At 38.4% G+C, this 15,995-nt stretch overlaps 1 protein-coding gene across 2 annotated transcripts in view; it reads right to left on the bottom strand.

Moving 5' to 3' along the window:
* Positions 1 to 15,995, bottom strand: part of prickle2b (prickle homolog 2b) — a 99,932-nt gene that overhangs the window by 78,182 nt on the left and 5,755 nt on the right. Inside the window, exon 1 of one of the 2 annotated variants that reach the window (XM_025009025.2) lies at positions 13,887 to 13,996. The exons of the other annotated variant lie outside the window; for it this stretch is intronic. The gene's annotated coding sequence lies outside the window, so the exon portion shown is untranslated. Of the gene's footprint in view, positions 1 to 13,886; positions 13,997 to 15,995 lie in introns of those variants that run through there. 2 annotated transcript variants of the gene reach the window in all.

Here is a 15,995-nt window from a genome sequence, read left to right on the forward strand (position 1 = left end):
GTTAAAGTGAGATTTTCTTTTGTTTTTCTTGAGTTAACAACTTATTGTGATCCTTATAGTAGGTGTGGTAAAGTTTATATAGCTTTAAGTGTAGTTCTGTGGGAAGGTTATCAATCAACAACAATCAAGATCCTACCAGTTAGATCTTTGTTCCATCTCACTTTAGAGAAACAAAGTTTAATTCTGACTAAACTGATGCTCAAGTACTCCACGCAGGGACAAGACCAAAGTGGGTTTCTACCAACTTAAAACAACTCCAGTATCAAAGATTGTACAGCAGTTCATGTGAGTACTGTTTTATAAACCTTTACACCATCAAGTCAGCATGATACAGTATGTTTATTTACACAGAGTTCTATTATTATTTGCAAGAACAAATAGCAGAGGTAGCTGTAGCAGCTGTGCAGCATGGGGCACTTTTAGCAGGAATGTCATAAACTGTATATATATTGGTGTTGGAGTTGTTTTAAGATGGGAAATATCTGCTTTGGAAATGACCCTGCTTGGTCAAGCCTTTAGCTCATCAGTTTGGTCAGAATTAAACTATTTCTTCAAATTTAGGTTTCCCAAAAAGCTATCAGGTGATATGTTAATTGTTCATACTCTTCATACTTACAGAACCCTATTTCAAAAGCTCTAAACCATCCTTTAAAACCTTTAAGAGCAGTAAGTAAACATATAAAGCAACTAGATAATTAACATCAACAACAACTAGTTAATTGGACAGGATTAATCATGTAGAAAAAGGTACATTTTAAACTGTTTCTGTCTTTTTTTTCTGTCTGGTATCTTTTGCCACAGCATACTTGATAAGTCAGTGTGAGCTGCAATGGCAGCTTGACCTTTTCGGGACAATATGTGACCTTATGCACCATGTTTCACTGTCTAAAGGAACCAGTGTCTAAATGACAAATGTCACCACTTTAACAGATTGGCGAGGCCAATATTGTTACCCATCCATTCAGTATGCAGTAGACTAAGGCTTTTTCCGCTGCAGTATCAGCCACAGCAGCAGAGAAGTGAGCACTACACAACACTCATCAAGGCTAGCATATGCTAACAAAGGCAGAAGTCCACAAATAAAAGACAAAGAAGCACAATTCCTCACATCAACCATTCTTCTTGTGCGCAGTATTCATTATTCAAGGGCTCGGAGCACATTGTGGTTTATTTAGAGCATCTGCAACTCCAACAGGCCAGAGCAGGAGCTGGAACTCAACAATCAAAAGCAGGGGAGTTCATGAGTAGCAGATGGAGACAAAAATATGTTTTAATTAGTATTAATATGAGGTCAAAATGCAGAGAAAGAAAAAACAGACTAATGTGTCGTGTCAAGATAAACAAAAGTCAGTCGAACAACACACACGGTGGAGTCACTGCTGTTCATCTCATCTTGGACAAGTTTGGAGCTGCATGCCATATGACATAAACTGAGGCACGCTTTCTGGCTCAGGTGTCAAGCTATTAAATATTACTAGTTTACGCTTTGTGGAAACCATTCTGTGTCCCTAAGGACAGGAAGGCATGGGCGGTGCTGTGGACAAACACAAACAGGTTCACATGTGGGCTAAACCCGCTTGGGGGAGGGGGGTTCAGAGTCAAACAAAGAGAGGGTCCAGCCTTTAGCACCTGCTGTTACACACATCTGCTGGCCAATACCTGCCACCTCACACGCGTCTGGCACACACACTCCACATTCCACCTGTGTGAGGAGTCAAATGTCAGCTCAGAAAAGACATGAGGAGAGCGGGGGGTTCCCAGCATGCACACACACACAATGTACCTAATCATGGCCAGGTCCCCCCTGTTATTACAAGATATTTACTCTTAGATGTCAATCACAGCTGAAAACATGAACCTGACTGGCTGGAAACCAGATCAATAGGAGACTGCGGCATCATTAGACACACAGCTGTGACAGATGTGGTTCAAACACAAGCTCATAAAGAGAAAATGACCTTAAAACATATTAGAAGATAAACAAACAAGCAAAGCCAAGAGTCTCATAAGCCAACCAGATGGAAATAAAATGTGCCATAAAAAAAAAAAAAAATAGACGGGCCTTAAACAGTCAGTGTGAGCTCCATGTTCCCACATGACAGGAAACAGGACTTTCCACACACTGCGGCTGATCCGATCCGTCTGCCTCCTGTTTCATCACCAAAGCTGCAGGCAAACAATTTACATTTTACTCTCCGTGCGCTCGCACGGCGCTCATTATATCTCAATTAGATTCTGCCCAGCGAGGACATTAAAGCAGCTGTAATGAGGATGAAGAAGTTTGGTTTAAGCAGATAAATAAATAAACACGCAGATAAATAGGGAGCAGACTGGGGATGGTCTCATCAGTATCAAACGAGAAACAAATTACACCCCTAGACCACTTATAAATATTGGAGTCTTTGATCTCCACACTAAATTAGCAATTCATCAGTGAGGGAGATGATGAGTGTCTCAGAGTATACCCTAGGCAACGCTTTTCTTTTCTTTTTTTTTTTGTTTCTTTGTCTTTTTTTAACAGAAATTGTTGAATGCAGGTATTAGAATAGGTCAGATGTTTTGAAATGGAGTTCTGTGGAAAGGTCACGATCAATTACCTGCTGTCGATAGTTTTAAATGATCTCAGTTTGGAGAAGGAAGAATTTAATCCTGCACAGATTGATAAGATAACACCTAGTCAGAGCAGGAATCAAAGTAAAGTGGACTGAGCTATTTTATTACAGCTCTAATCTCAAACATTTCACAGCGGCTTTTGTAAACGGCATTTTATAAAGCATTTACAGCGCCATCAGTTTCACATTACATGAGTATTCTGGCAGAAGTAGGATATTGTTGCTGGAAATTTACATTGAATTCTATGTAAATGTTTGTGTAATGTGGAATTGATGTTGGCATAAATGTTTATAATTTGAAATGTTTTAGACTGGAGGTGTTTTAAGACTCCTGAAACCCACGTTGGTCTTGCCCTCATCAGAACTAGCCGTTAGCTTGTCAGTCCAGTCAGAATTAAACTCCATTTTTCCACCCTGAGGCCGTTCAAAGAGCTTCCTACAACAAGTAAGAAATTGTCTACATCAGGTAAGATATTTAATGTTCATCATAATTTATCCACAGAACCGCAATTCATACAATCTGAACTACGCGTTTAAATAATGTAAACAGTGTCCGACCTCCTGGACAAGAAACTCCAGTCAGATTGAACAGACCCAAACGGCTGATTTTTCTATCATCAAATGAGGACTAATCATACCACAGTGAAGGTACATGAAGATTTGTTATGTGCGCAGATTCCACTGCAACCCTCTGCATGAGTCAGGAAATCAAAAACAGCAGACCTTTATGGAAACTTGCTTAGACAAACAAAAAAGAACTAGTGTTGCGTTACAAACAGATTTTCTTTGTGGCATTTAAACACAACTTTAAGTTATACTCCACATGAAAACAGTATATAAACTAAAAGATGAGAATTTGTATAACTTTTATTGTCAAAAATGACAAGCACAAAGCTTCAGATTGGATCCTTACACGTCAGTGAGGAAAAACTCAGCAAAATGAGGAGGTGTTTTTGATTAATTTCTTATAAAGTGCTGTGCAAAATACTCTTAAGCTTCTCCTTATTTCTTTATATTTTGCTTCCAAGGAGCCAGGCTTTAGTGATTTTTTAAAGTAAGCCTTGAAGCAATCATTCCTGAGACTGTCTTAAGGTCCTGCAACTTACTGCCAATACTGTAAAATTAAACCTGCAGAGAAAAATCATATTATGAAAAACAGTCAGTCATGGACTGGCCTCCCCAGAGCCTAAACCACAACAATATTAAAGCAGTGTGGGATCATTCTGACAAAGAGCAAGAAAAAAAAAAAGACATGGAATAACATAAAGACAGTCTTGTTTAGTTCAAATATCATAGGCAATGATTTCTTTTCTTGCACATGTTCATGCAAACTACATTTAGACATGTTTTTTGAATGTTTTCAGAGTTCAAAATCAGTTCATCCCCAACACTTTCCAGCTATTTTTACATGAGCATACATGTTACATGTAGCAAAAGATGCCTACTGGAAATTATTCTGAGGAAAAAAAAGGAAAGAAAACCTGCTGACCCAATATTCTACTCATACTATATTCTCTAAAAGTAAGTACACAGTGAATGGACATATACAAATACTTTGATTTAACCTTTAGTAACAATTTGTTGGAAATAATATTATAAACATCCCTGCGACCCGCAATGGAGAAGCGGGTAAAGAAACTGGATGGATGGATTATAAACATTGAGTCTTTGGCTCGTAGAAGCTATCAGGAACCATCCATCCAGCCTGTTTCTCTGTGCTTTGGTGGGTCCGAGATGAGCCCTGTGGTGTGGGAAAACCCCAAAAGGGGGATTAGATGAGAGAAAGGGGGATTTGCTGGTTAATAGATGACCCCTGACACGGACACAACAGTCTTTTGATTCAACAAATCAGCTCTTTCTGTCTTCTGGCCGTCATCCTGTCATGTAACCAACGATCCAGTTGGTGTCGTGTCCAAACAGGATAACGGGAATTAGAAAAGGGCTTTTTATGTGACTGAATATCAGTGTTGCAGAGGCAATAGGAAGTGTTTTACTGCTGGAAGTACAGTCTGTCAGTGATATCTCATCTGCTACTAAACTGGAGGCTAGCAGGCCTTATTCTGGTTATATTTCCAGGTTCATATTGGATGTTCTAAATGAAGGAACAGCTAGTTTGATCTTCAAACTTCATATTCAGATTTTTTTCTTCTACACTCTGTCTTCAAGCCTCAGTTACCACAGAGGAAAGACCAAGAAATAAATCAGGGGAGGGTTACAATGAATCACCGCTGTGCTCTTCAGTGACGCTGCTCTTTAATTTTGTAATATTTTTCCAACTTTTTCACAATTGTCTACAAGCATTGCACTTCACAAAAGCCTGTTTTTTTATTCCTTTGATTTATGAGTCTGCTTTATATTTTACAGGGTGAGGAAAGGGGTGATCAAAAGCCACTGGCTAAAATGCAAGGAATCAAGTAACGTTCTTCAAGTCTCCTGGTGGCAATTAGAGTTGAGACGAAAACAAATGAAGCTGTGAGGAAAACCAAAGACAGTTGGATTTGGAACGGATGACTTGAGATAACTTTGGAAACTGCAGGAAATCCAGGTTCAGGTTTCTAGTTTGATACAGTGATTTAGGCTTTTAAAATGGTAATATTTTCATACTTTACAAAATTCCGTTTGGAGGCAAAAGTTAACATGCACTTATTAAAAAAGCACTTTTTTCAAAAAATTTAACAACAACAAAAAAAAAGATTTAAATAAACTATGACCAAAAACTTCTATAAATTAAAAGGCATAGCATTCCTTAAAGAAATGTATGCTGAGAAATGACAGTTTTAGCCATTTTGGTCAAAAAAGTATCATTGAAAATGTTGCGCAGTCCTTTAGCACCTTTTAGCTACTACCACACTAAACTTTAGCTTAATATTTATAAAAATGACAAAGTATTAGGCATTTCTATGTTTGCTAAAGGCAGTTGGCAGTAGTGACCATCTTGAATCAGGTTCAGTCCAGAAGTTGATCAGTTGTAGATGTACATCAAATGGTTACTTCCTGAAAGTTTCATTAAAATTCATTCACTGGTTCATGAGATAGTTTGCTAACAGACAGACATAAGAAGTTGCAGTTCTTATGACCCTTAAGTCTGAAAACACCTCAACAATTCCAACATAATAATGAACAACAGTCTTTGTCTGCTAGGTTTTCGGTCACTGCTCTGCCTCATTCCTTGTGCTGCCATTGTTATCTTGATCAAACAACAAACTTGTTGTCATGGCAGCAGCAAACTTTACAACATGCATCGCTGCAGTAAGTGGTCAAGCTTCACGAGGGACTGAAAACTGTTAAATCTGCCTGTGTGGTTAAACTGGCTTAACAGAGGTATCGCTCTGTTAAATAAGGACGAAGACGGATTCAGCTGAATCCCAGGTGTAAACATGTCAGCCGTCATCATCTCTGGCTTTTGTTTCTATCCTCCTTAATCCAAGTGATTCAGCGTTTGTGCCCACGCTGTCTCGGGTCAGTGTCTTTTACATTCTCGTGTCTGAAACAACAACATGATGCAATGCAGAACTGAAATGTGATGTGAAATTTGTCACATACTGTCAATCTGTTCATTTCTTTTCCTGAACTCATCTGCTTCTTCTCTTCAACTGAACTGAAGCAAAATGACTTTTTTTTTAAAAATAAAGATTACAACTTGATCGGATTAACCAAAACTGAGACGTAAAGGAATTTGTTATCCATGGTCATGCACATCAGCATTACCACTCAAAACTTATACAAGTCACCTGGTTTGTCTCAGAACAGCAGCCCATGTCAGTTTGTGGGCCGCTCATATGCTGCAACACGTCTTGTGTTTTTTCTCATCCGTGTATCTGTCAGTTTTATTTCAACAATGATGATATGCACAAATGTCACAGTTCTATGTCACAACAAATTGGAAGTAGTGTCACAGTCCCAAATCTAACCTAGCCTGGCCATGTAAAGTTCAAATTTATAAATCCCAGCCATGCATCTGTGAGAGAGGCATGAATCCAAAGAACTTCAGTGGTTCTGAACTTTTTGCACTTTTGAATGAAATCTTCTTTGCAGATATGACACAAACTGACAAGAAATTCACGCCAAATTTATTACTTCCTTGGGATGCACTGGACTAATTTCGGACACCCTGTACCTTTTGTCAGTTCAGAAAGACTCTGAGACTTTGGTTTCTGAGCAAAACCTTTTTAAACCCCGAACAGCACAAAGGCGTGGTAAATGTCAGGCTCAGATACTGAAAACTAAAAAGGGGCCATCTATTTTTAAGTTGCTGACAGAGCACATGTATAATACCAGTGACGTTTGGGAACACTGACTCGTTCAGGATAAATGGGTAGGTGTGTCTAAATTTTTTGACCTTCATCTGAAACATCTGCCAACGATTGCACACTGCTTTAACCAGTTTATTAAAACTAGGCATGTTATAAGGTTTGTAGTGGTGAGTTATTATTTTTAGGGCCTGTAGTGGATGAAAATATATGACCTTATGCACATAAAGTCAAGGAGCAACGAAAGATGTTACTTTAAGAAATAAATTTAATGTTTTGAACTGGGGTTCTCATAAAAATTATACACCATTATCATCGTAGCTGTTGTAGACAGCTCTTTGAATAGCCTCCATTAGGGTTCAGTTCTGACAGGATAAACACGCTAATAGCCAGTCTGAGCGCAGCCAATATCAAAATGGATTGTCTTAAAACAAAATACAATTTAAAAAAATATATAGCAGTTCATGCAAAAACTATTTTATACGCCTTTACACAACTGTTAAAGTGACAATACATGGTTATTTACGTAGAATCTTTTTTTTGTGTGTGTAGCAAGCACAAATAGCATGGCAATGGAAATATTTTTTACAAAAGCATTCACATGAACCTTTCTAAATTTTTTGGAGTTGAAGTCATTTTAAGATGACGGCAGTCCTTTTTAAACTTGGCCCCACTTGGACTCGCCAATAGCTGATCAATCTGGTCATAATTAAACTGTTTTCCAAACTGAGATCAACTGGTGATTTATTACTAATTAGAACCTTTACACAGAATCACACTTAAAAACATCTGACTTATCCCTTTAAGTCTTTACAAGCAGTAAATTCTGCACACTGCTGCAGCTTGACATCCAAAGAAATTGACAATACTAATAATACAACCCGTGTTTGGTTTGGTTTTAAATAATTCTTACAACAGTGATGGTAAATTGATATAAGCATGCTCAGTTTGAGTGCAGAGGTGTTAGAGATTGGGTCTCCAATGACGGTGTCTCTGTCTAGTTGACAAACCAACAGCAGCTCAGTCTATAAACTTCTATTCCCAGAGGAGCAGACACCTTAGCATAATCAATAACTCCTCATGTGACAGTTATTAACATCCATGTGTCAGACCTTCCTTTTTCAGAGATGACATAATATTCTTGATGTTTTTGTAGATTTTTGTAAAATAGCACATTATACTCTGCATGTGAAAGATAAAAACAGCCTTACAATGGTCTCTTACCATCTTTCCAACCAGCACAACACAAAGATACTAGTAACAGAACACTTCACATGTGTTATATTCTTATAAAGCAGACTTTCTTTGTTAACCTCTTTTGGAAATACGCCAACAACTAAATCAGAGTTTTCATGTATTCGTTTCCTGCCCAGTAGGCGCATGTGTGCTGGCCCTCATCCATGACATACCAGATTAAATTTGGTGCCTCTTTGTATAAATAATGTCTCAGACACCAACAAATCTTTGTATAAACACAGATTTAGGGCAATGTGAAACTCACATTAAAGTGTACATGAACGAGCCGAACAGACCTGCACTGCAGCTCATTCAGCTTCGCTCACACAAAGACATGTGGAGGGAGAAAAACCTAAATTTAGATGGATGATAAAGAAAGAAGATCAAAGATAAAGGTAAGCGTTTTCCTCTGTGCTTTATTTTATCTGTGAGAGTTCCTTCTCCAATATTAAACACCAAATTCTCTCGAGTCAATATCCCGTTTAAGCCGACCAATAATCAGTGGGGCCGCTGAATCAATAAACCAATCAAATAATTTAACAGTGTGCAGCACAGTCAAATGAGGTTTTGGGTCCCACTAGGGATTATGGGTCCGTAATGAAATCAAACTCAATGAGAACCTTTAACATTTTGTTTGAATCTTTAACACAAAGTGATCATCTTTGTCTACTGTTCCCGAGGTCATTAAGTCTGATCATTTAACTGCTGTTCATATGGGAAAATAATGTTAAAAGAGAAAGAGAATCTGATACGGCACTGATTATCCCGTCCAAGAGACAAGGGTAATGAGGATAATTGTACAACACTGACCTCTTTTGGCTCCTCCAAACACAGACCTGACACCTTGACCCAGCTACACATATTTACCACTGAGAGATTAAAAAAAAAAAAAAAAAAAAAAACATAGAACCTGGTGTTCAAACTGTGGTGTCAGCACAGTACTCATTAATATTTATTTTATTTTTATTTCACTCCTTCAAAAGGGAACTGTTGGCTGGGCAGAGAGGGAGGGAGAGTGGGGTGGGGGGATAAAACACGAGGAGAAAATCAAAGAAGACTTTGAAGCGGTGCACTGCAGAAACATGGATGGATGGATGGATGGATGGATGGATGGATGGATGTTACCATAAAAGCAAACTGAAGGAGATTATTATAGAATAAAGCACATATCAAATTTACATTTAATAATTCATTTACCCATCCTTTCCTTCATAAACAAAATTTATAAGTAAATATTTTAGGGAATTTTGAAAGGTCTGATTCATATTCTGTAAATAATTTTGGTAACACTTTGTAATTTATTTTTTATGTAATAAGACCTCATGACATCTCATCTTATCTAATTACAGCTGTTCTGTCCTTGTCTCGTTTTTGTGGTGTTCCAGACACAGAAATGATTGAACCTGTAGCTTTAAGGTTTTGAGACAAGCTGTGTCATCATTGTTCTCCTGTGTGGTGGAGATTGTTTTGGGTTGCTAAGTTGAAGACACTGGGGGCAGTCTTGCTGTGTGCTAGGGTTGGGAACTCAGTTCTGTTCAGGACGATAAAGTCCGAGTGAAAAATAAATGTGGAAATCTTGAATATTGTTTTTATTTGACCGAGTGTATCATATCTCATTTCATTTCATTTCATCTCACCTTTTTTATGTTATTTTATTCACCTTAAATCGTCTCGTCTCATCCAATTTTATTTCCTTTCATCGTCAAACTTTTTTCTATGTATTTAGTAAAACATCTTATTATTTGCTGGCAAGAAAGGGAAAAGCATTTGTTCTTGTTGTCAGGACAGATTTTGATGAACTGCTGACTTTTGCTTCCACTCGACTGGAATTTGTTTTTTTTAAATTATACTAAAATATTTTGGATTATTACACATGAATGACACAAACTGACACAGAAAACTAAGATAATAACTCACTGGCATTATCAGGACTACTGTGTTGCTCACGGGTTTGAGCGGCCACACAAAAAGCAGATTTGAAAATGTTGTGACAATTTTTAGGAGGACATATTTTTAATAACCCTAAAAAAAATGAATTATTGCAGCACCCTCCCCAGTTATATTTGGTAGTACCAGCAGACAAGCATACAGTAACTCTAGAGCAATAACATTGATTTCACATGTTGATGAATGAAAGTAATACGATGTATCCTAACATGTAGAAACCACCACTGACCAGTACTAGTCACTGAGCGTGAGATAGAACAAAAGCTGCCAATAGAGTAATAGTATTTGTGCCAGAAGCTTTCAGTATCATCAAATAAACCAATACTGGAATATGCGCCTTGTGTTGTACTGTTCCAAATACTAAACTGCATTTGCAGCTTTAAAGGAGCAGAGACATCAACCAGAACAAAGTGCATGTTCACCTCTGCATCTCAGCAGGGGGTGGCAATCAGGATGACATGAATTAACTGTTTATCCAAGGAGGGGGGTGGTTGGCTGGAACTGCAGGCCTCCGCTCAGTAAACGTTAACTCTGACAGCATCGAGCCTGCCTCCCTTTATTCTCAGTGACAGTTCAAAGGCAGCTCAGCACACCAAGCCTTCATTTAAGGCACGGATCAGCACCGGGGCAAAAAGATCTAGGTGAATTAGTACCACTGGGGCACAAGTCAGAGGGGAGTCATAGATATCTGCGAGTGCGTGGGAGGGGAAATACATTTATAGGTGGTAAACAGCTGCAGAAAAAAAAAGGAATTGGTTTTCTTTTTTGGGATGAAATCTGATTAACTTCTGTTTGAAATGAACCAGGTTGACACTTCAAGCAGGGGCATGTTTATGTGTGCAGATGTTTTACTCCTGTTCAGTGTATTTTAACAACACAGGTTTATGATTTGGAGATTTTTGTCTCCAAGTCTCCAAATGACCATGCTCAGAAATAAACTGATTAGGTTCTGCCATCAAAATGACAGCTCAGCAGGAAAGAAACCGACTGCCAGTGGGTCTTAAAATATTAAATCTTCCACAAATAAATTCACCTACAGAGTGACCATGTGTGCATGCACGTGCGTTTCCCAGAGCATTTCCCTGATGCCTAATCAGTCTTGATCCAAATGTACGAGCACCTGTTCAAGATGACCTTGATAAGAGTGAGAAATTTAAAAAAAAAGATGTGTATCAGAGTAGAGTTGTGTCCTTTACTGCAGAAGTTGACAGAAAACATGACACTGAACCACACAGCTGTTGTGCTTCATACATTCCTGCATTAAAGAAAAAAATGTTGGGCTTGTTTACATAGCTGCTGATTTTCAATAATGCACTTTGAGCTAATTAAGATGAGTTTGTTTATTCTTATATCACAAATGGGATCAATAAGCTTTTTATTCTGGAACAACACTAGAGAAGCTTTCCATGACTCATTTAAAACTTTGGACGTGTTTATTATGGACATTTGATGTTATAATTAGTTATATTATTTAATAAAGTATTTTTGAATTTAATTGAATTTGAATAAAACTTATAATGTTGAAAACTTAAGGCTACCTTCACAGGGAGAATGGCGCACATGTTTAACCCACACCGAAGTTTGTCACTAGTAGCTGGGGAACCAAAGGAGCAAGCTTTTTAGGCTCCAGCTTGGATGCAGCATGCATGGCCTTTGTATTACATTTACTGACCAGGAGGAGGAGGAAAAGACAAGCAGCAGTTAAAAAACTTCACATTATCCTCAAAGTTCAGGAAAGTTGAAGTTCAGGCTCATTCAGGAGATGCAACAACTTCTTTCATGTCTGCTTTACACTGAGAAGAGAGCCAAGTGACTACATGTTGGCATATTAGGAAGAGCTTCACTGAGATTTATGAGAAATTAAAGCAAATTCAGGCTGATGAACATCAAATATAGCCAAGTGTGTATGTTTCCTTCTGACTGGGTACATGCAGTATAGGTACAGCATGCAGGACGTGCAAGATGGGTCCTTATAGCTGTAAAGGGCCCCAACAGGTCCCATGTCAGAGTCAGCTTTTAACTATTTATTCATGCAATTAAAGAGGGTTAAATAACTAAAGAAATACATGTCTGTTGACTGTTACCACAGACAATTAAATTGGTTATATAGATAAAAAAAATTCAAACAGATTACTAACTTTTAGTACTGAAATATTGAGCCACTGGCCACAAAGTGATAAAGTGAGTAAAGAGGCAAATTGTGCCTGTTGGCTCAAATGTGTAATCTGAATTTAGCAAACATCCAAAACATTTAACATTTCAAGATAATTTAAAGAAATTTTATTCTCTAAATAAAACAGAATTTTAGAATCGGTCTATTTACATCCCTCTATTCTTTCAGTTATGAATAAAAGCATTTAGTTTTAAAGTTTTTAAATTCAAACCATGCAATACCCAAATAGTTTGAGACACAACTATCATTGTAAAAAATGAAAAACATAGTTGTCTAAGTGCAAACAAAAACTACTTTGTTACACAATGAAAAATGTTGATTTTAGTCTCAATGAACTGACATCCTCACTGTTGCTTTCATCCAAGAACTGACTCAACAAGATTTCAGATTCCTGTAAAGCAATTGGAGCAAAAAGTGGCGTCACTAAAACCCACTGTGGAGTTAATAATGTGTGAGTAAGACATGTTTGCCCCCTAATGGTTCAGTGGGACTCAAAGAAAAAAATAACAGTCTTAAACGATTTAAAACAAAGCTCCTTTCAGAATACCCATTAAGACATCTTAATTGCACACACTGGTATTTGATTAGATTTTAAAGATGTTGGGAAAGGAGTTCAAATTAAATCAGTAAAAGGTTTACATCCTGTTAGGAAACCGTAACTCAACTGGAGGGTTGCTAATAAGTAAAGCAGATGTTTTTTATTATTTATTTAAATTTTTAGGCAAAGAAAATCTTCAAGAAAAACACATGTGAAGCTGTGTCTTAACAATTCAAAAAAGAGGGGTGAAGTCAGTCAGTTCAGCTGAAAAAAATAAAATAAAATAAAACAGCCTTTCAGTTTGGCAGGTGATCAATGATCTGTTTTTCTCTTTGTTCAGCTCATCTGGAGCAATACAAAGTATTTATCCACTGCAACGGGAAAGAAAACAGTAAAGTAACAGAATATTCAATCAAACAGTTTGTCTGAGCAGTATGAAACAAACGCAAGGATCTCTTCGGTCATTAAATCCGAACTGTACTGATTGGTTGATATGCAAAGTCAAATAAAGTCTTGCAGCACTGATGACAGACCGTTACAGAACTTGTGACGCGTACCGAGCGGCACAGAAACCCGACACCTCACAAGGTCTCCCGTTACACATCCAGAACCCACCTGGTGGATGAAATGACACCACCTGTTGTTGTGTTTTAGAACCCATCCGGACATAAACCAGATGTGCTGGGGGACTGCAGCGCGTACACTTACTGGCTTACTGCAGGCAAAGCTGAATCTAAACCAGATGAAGAGCATTTTCCTTTACACACCCTGCCCCCCACCATCGTTCCTCACCACACACACATACACACACACACCACCCCTCTGTCAATAAAACAATGTGCAATACCGTACACTCTACCACACCGCAGAATACAGAAGAGATGATGTAAAAAAAATGCTTTGCTTGGGCAAACAATCGCATTGCCATGGTTCGAGCATGTGTTCAGACTGTAAAACTATGTCATCAATGAGTCACTGTGTAGTTTCTTTCCAAAAACATTGACGCAGTATATGAATTCAAAATTATGTGTCAAGCAGCTTGCCGGGATTCGGTTCTTGTTTTCGCTTCTAACACCAAATAACAAAAAAAAACATCTTTAATGGAGAAAATAGCAGGAATATACACTCACCACTCATTATTAGGTCCACCTGTTCAACTGCTTGTTAATACTAATGGGTAATCATCTTGCTGAAGTTAAAACGCAGCATCAGAATGGGGAAGAAAGAGAATTTAAGTGACTTTGAATGTGGCGTGGTTGTTGGTGCCAGGCGGGCTGGTCCGAGTATTTCAGAAACTGCTGATCTGCTGAGATTTTCACACATCTGTAGGGTTTACAGAGAATGGTCAGAAGAATGACGTCTGACATCCAGCAAGTTGTCTTCACCATGTCTAGATGCCTACATGCAGTGAGTTGCTGCCATGTGATTGGCTAATTGGCTCTTTGTGTTAACAAGCAATTGAACAGGTGGACCGAATAAAGTGGTCACTGAGTGCACATGTAAATAGCTACAGTAGAATAGCTCTTGAATTTTGATGCTGGGAGTTAATCGAAACTCAACAACAGGCCCCTCAGAATCTCAGCTGCCTTCTCATGGACGCACCGTCTTTCTACGATCACCGTCCATATTTCAAACCAGGAGCAATTCATTAAAGACATATCAAATGCTCAGTCCTACGACTGTACCAGAGAGCAGCTCAGGCTAATCCTGACAAGATAGGATGTGGGCAAAACAATGAGTAATGGTAGAAGAAAGGAGATGAGCGGGAGATAAAGCAAGTGGAAAATAAAATCAGAAGGGGTTGAATCTAACACATCCAAGAGCCTAAAGGTCAAACGATGATTTATATCAGCCTCACAGTAATACATCACCAGACCCCGCAGCTCTGTCAGAATATAGCCGCTTCAAAATGAATCTCCTCAAAAATAATAACAACAAAAAATGTAATTTAAGCACTTAGAGAAATAGTTCAGATCTGAAGTGGGCTTCTGTGAAAAGGTTATGAACAATTCATGTCTTACCTGCTGTAGGTAGCTTTTTGAACGACCTCACTTTGGAGAAACAGGGTTTAATTCTGACCGGACTGACAAGCTAGCAGCTATTCAGAGCAAGACCAAGACTTATTTCTCCAAAGTGAGGTTGTTCAATGACCTGTCTACAACAGGTAAAATACAAATCATTTATATCATTTCTACAGGATCCCTTTTCTAAAGATTTAAACTAACCCTTTAAAAAGCCACTTGCGTCCTGACCCACACATGTGCTCCCACATATGTTACGGTTATCTCCTGCATCCAAACAGACCTTGGGAAGGAGAGGTCACAGCAGGTAAAAAAAAAACTGTTTTCATCCAGAAAGGAGGCTTATCAACCAAGGCACCAATAAATCACTTAAGTTTCTATTGTCTGTGACCAAGCACCAAAAGCTTCTTTATCCCACCTCCTATTCGTGTTCTCCTCTGCAGCAGCCAGAACCCATTCACATGCCAGGACGTCCTGACAGTTTTATTTGCCAGGCGGTGTTGTTGGCACAGTGAATGGCGGGGCTGCCCTGTGTTATGCAGATCAAGCTGGGTTACCGAGGGGACAGACGTCAGCGAGCCATTCACAGCCGAGTTAAAACTCAACCTCAGCACCATCACTTCTCCTTCTCTCCGTTGTTTTCCCCGTGTCTCTTCTACCCCCCCACGTCAATACTGCTTTTAACCAGCTAGTGTTTCAGCTTATACCCAGCTGCAAACAAGGACGGGCTTTGTTGAGTCCAAGCCAGCGCTGGCATAACCTAAATAAGAAAAGCAACAGTCTTAATTTAGGCTTTATGTTGTGCATCTAGACTGGGGAAATGAAAAACTGTGACCGGTGTAACTGAACTGCCATAAATCCCCCTTTGTAGTCTGATTCATGTCTGCCGTGACCCAGGTCTACAGAGCAGGTGTACAGGTGCTGGTCATAAAATTAGAATATCATGAAAAAGTAGATTGATTTCAGTAATTCCATTTAAAAAGTGAAACTTGTATATTAAATTCATACATTACATACAAACTCATATATTTCAAATGTTTATTTTGTTTAATTTTGATGATTACAAATGGCAACAAATGAAAATCTCAAATTCATCATATCAGAAAATTAGAATATTACTGAAGACCAATAAAAACAAAGGATTTATAGAAATGTTGGCCAACTGAAAAGTATGAACATGAAAAGTATGAGCATGTACAGCACTCAGTATTTAGTTGG

The sequence above is a fragment of the Kryptolebias marmoratus genome, linkage group LG4 (genome assembly GCF_001649575.2).
Source record: "Kryptolebias marmoratus isolate JLee-2015 linkage group LG4, ASM164957v2, whole genome shotgun sequence".
Classification (NCBI taxonomy): Eukaryota; Metazoa; Chordata; class Actinopteri; order Cyprinodontiformes; family Rivulidae; genus Kryptolebias; species Kryptolebias marmoratus.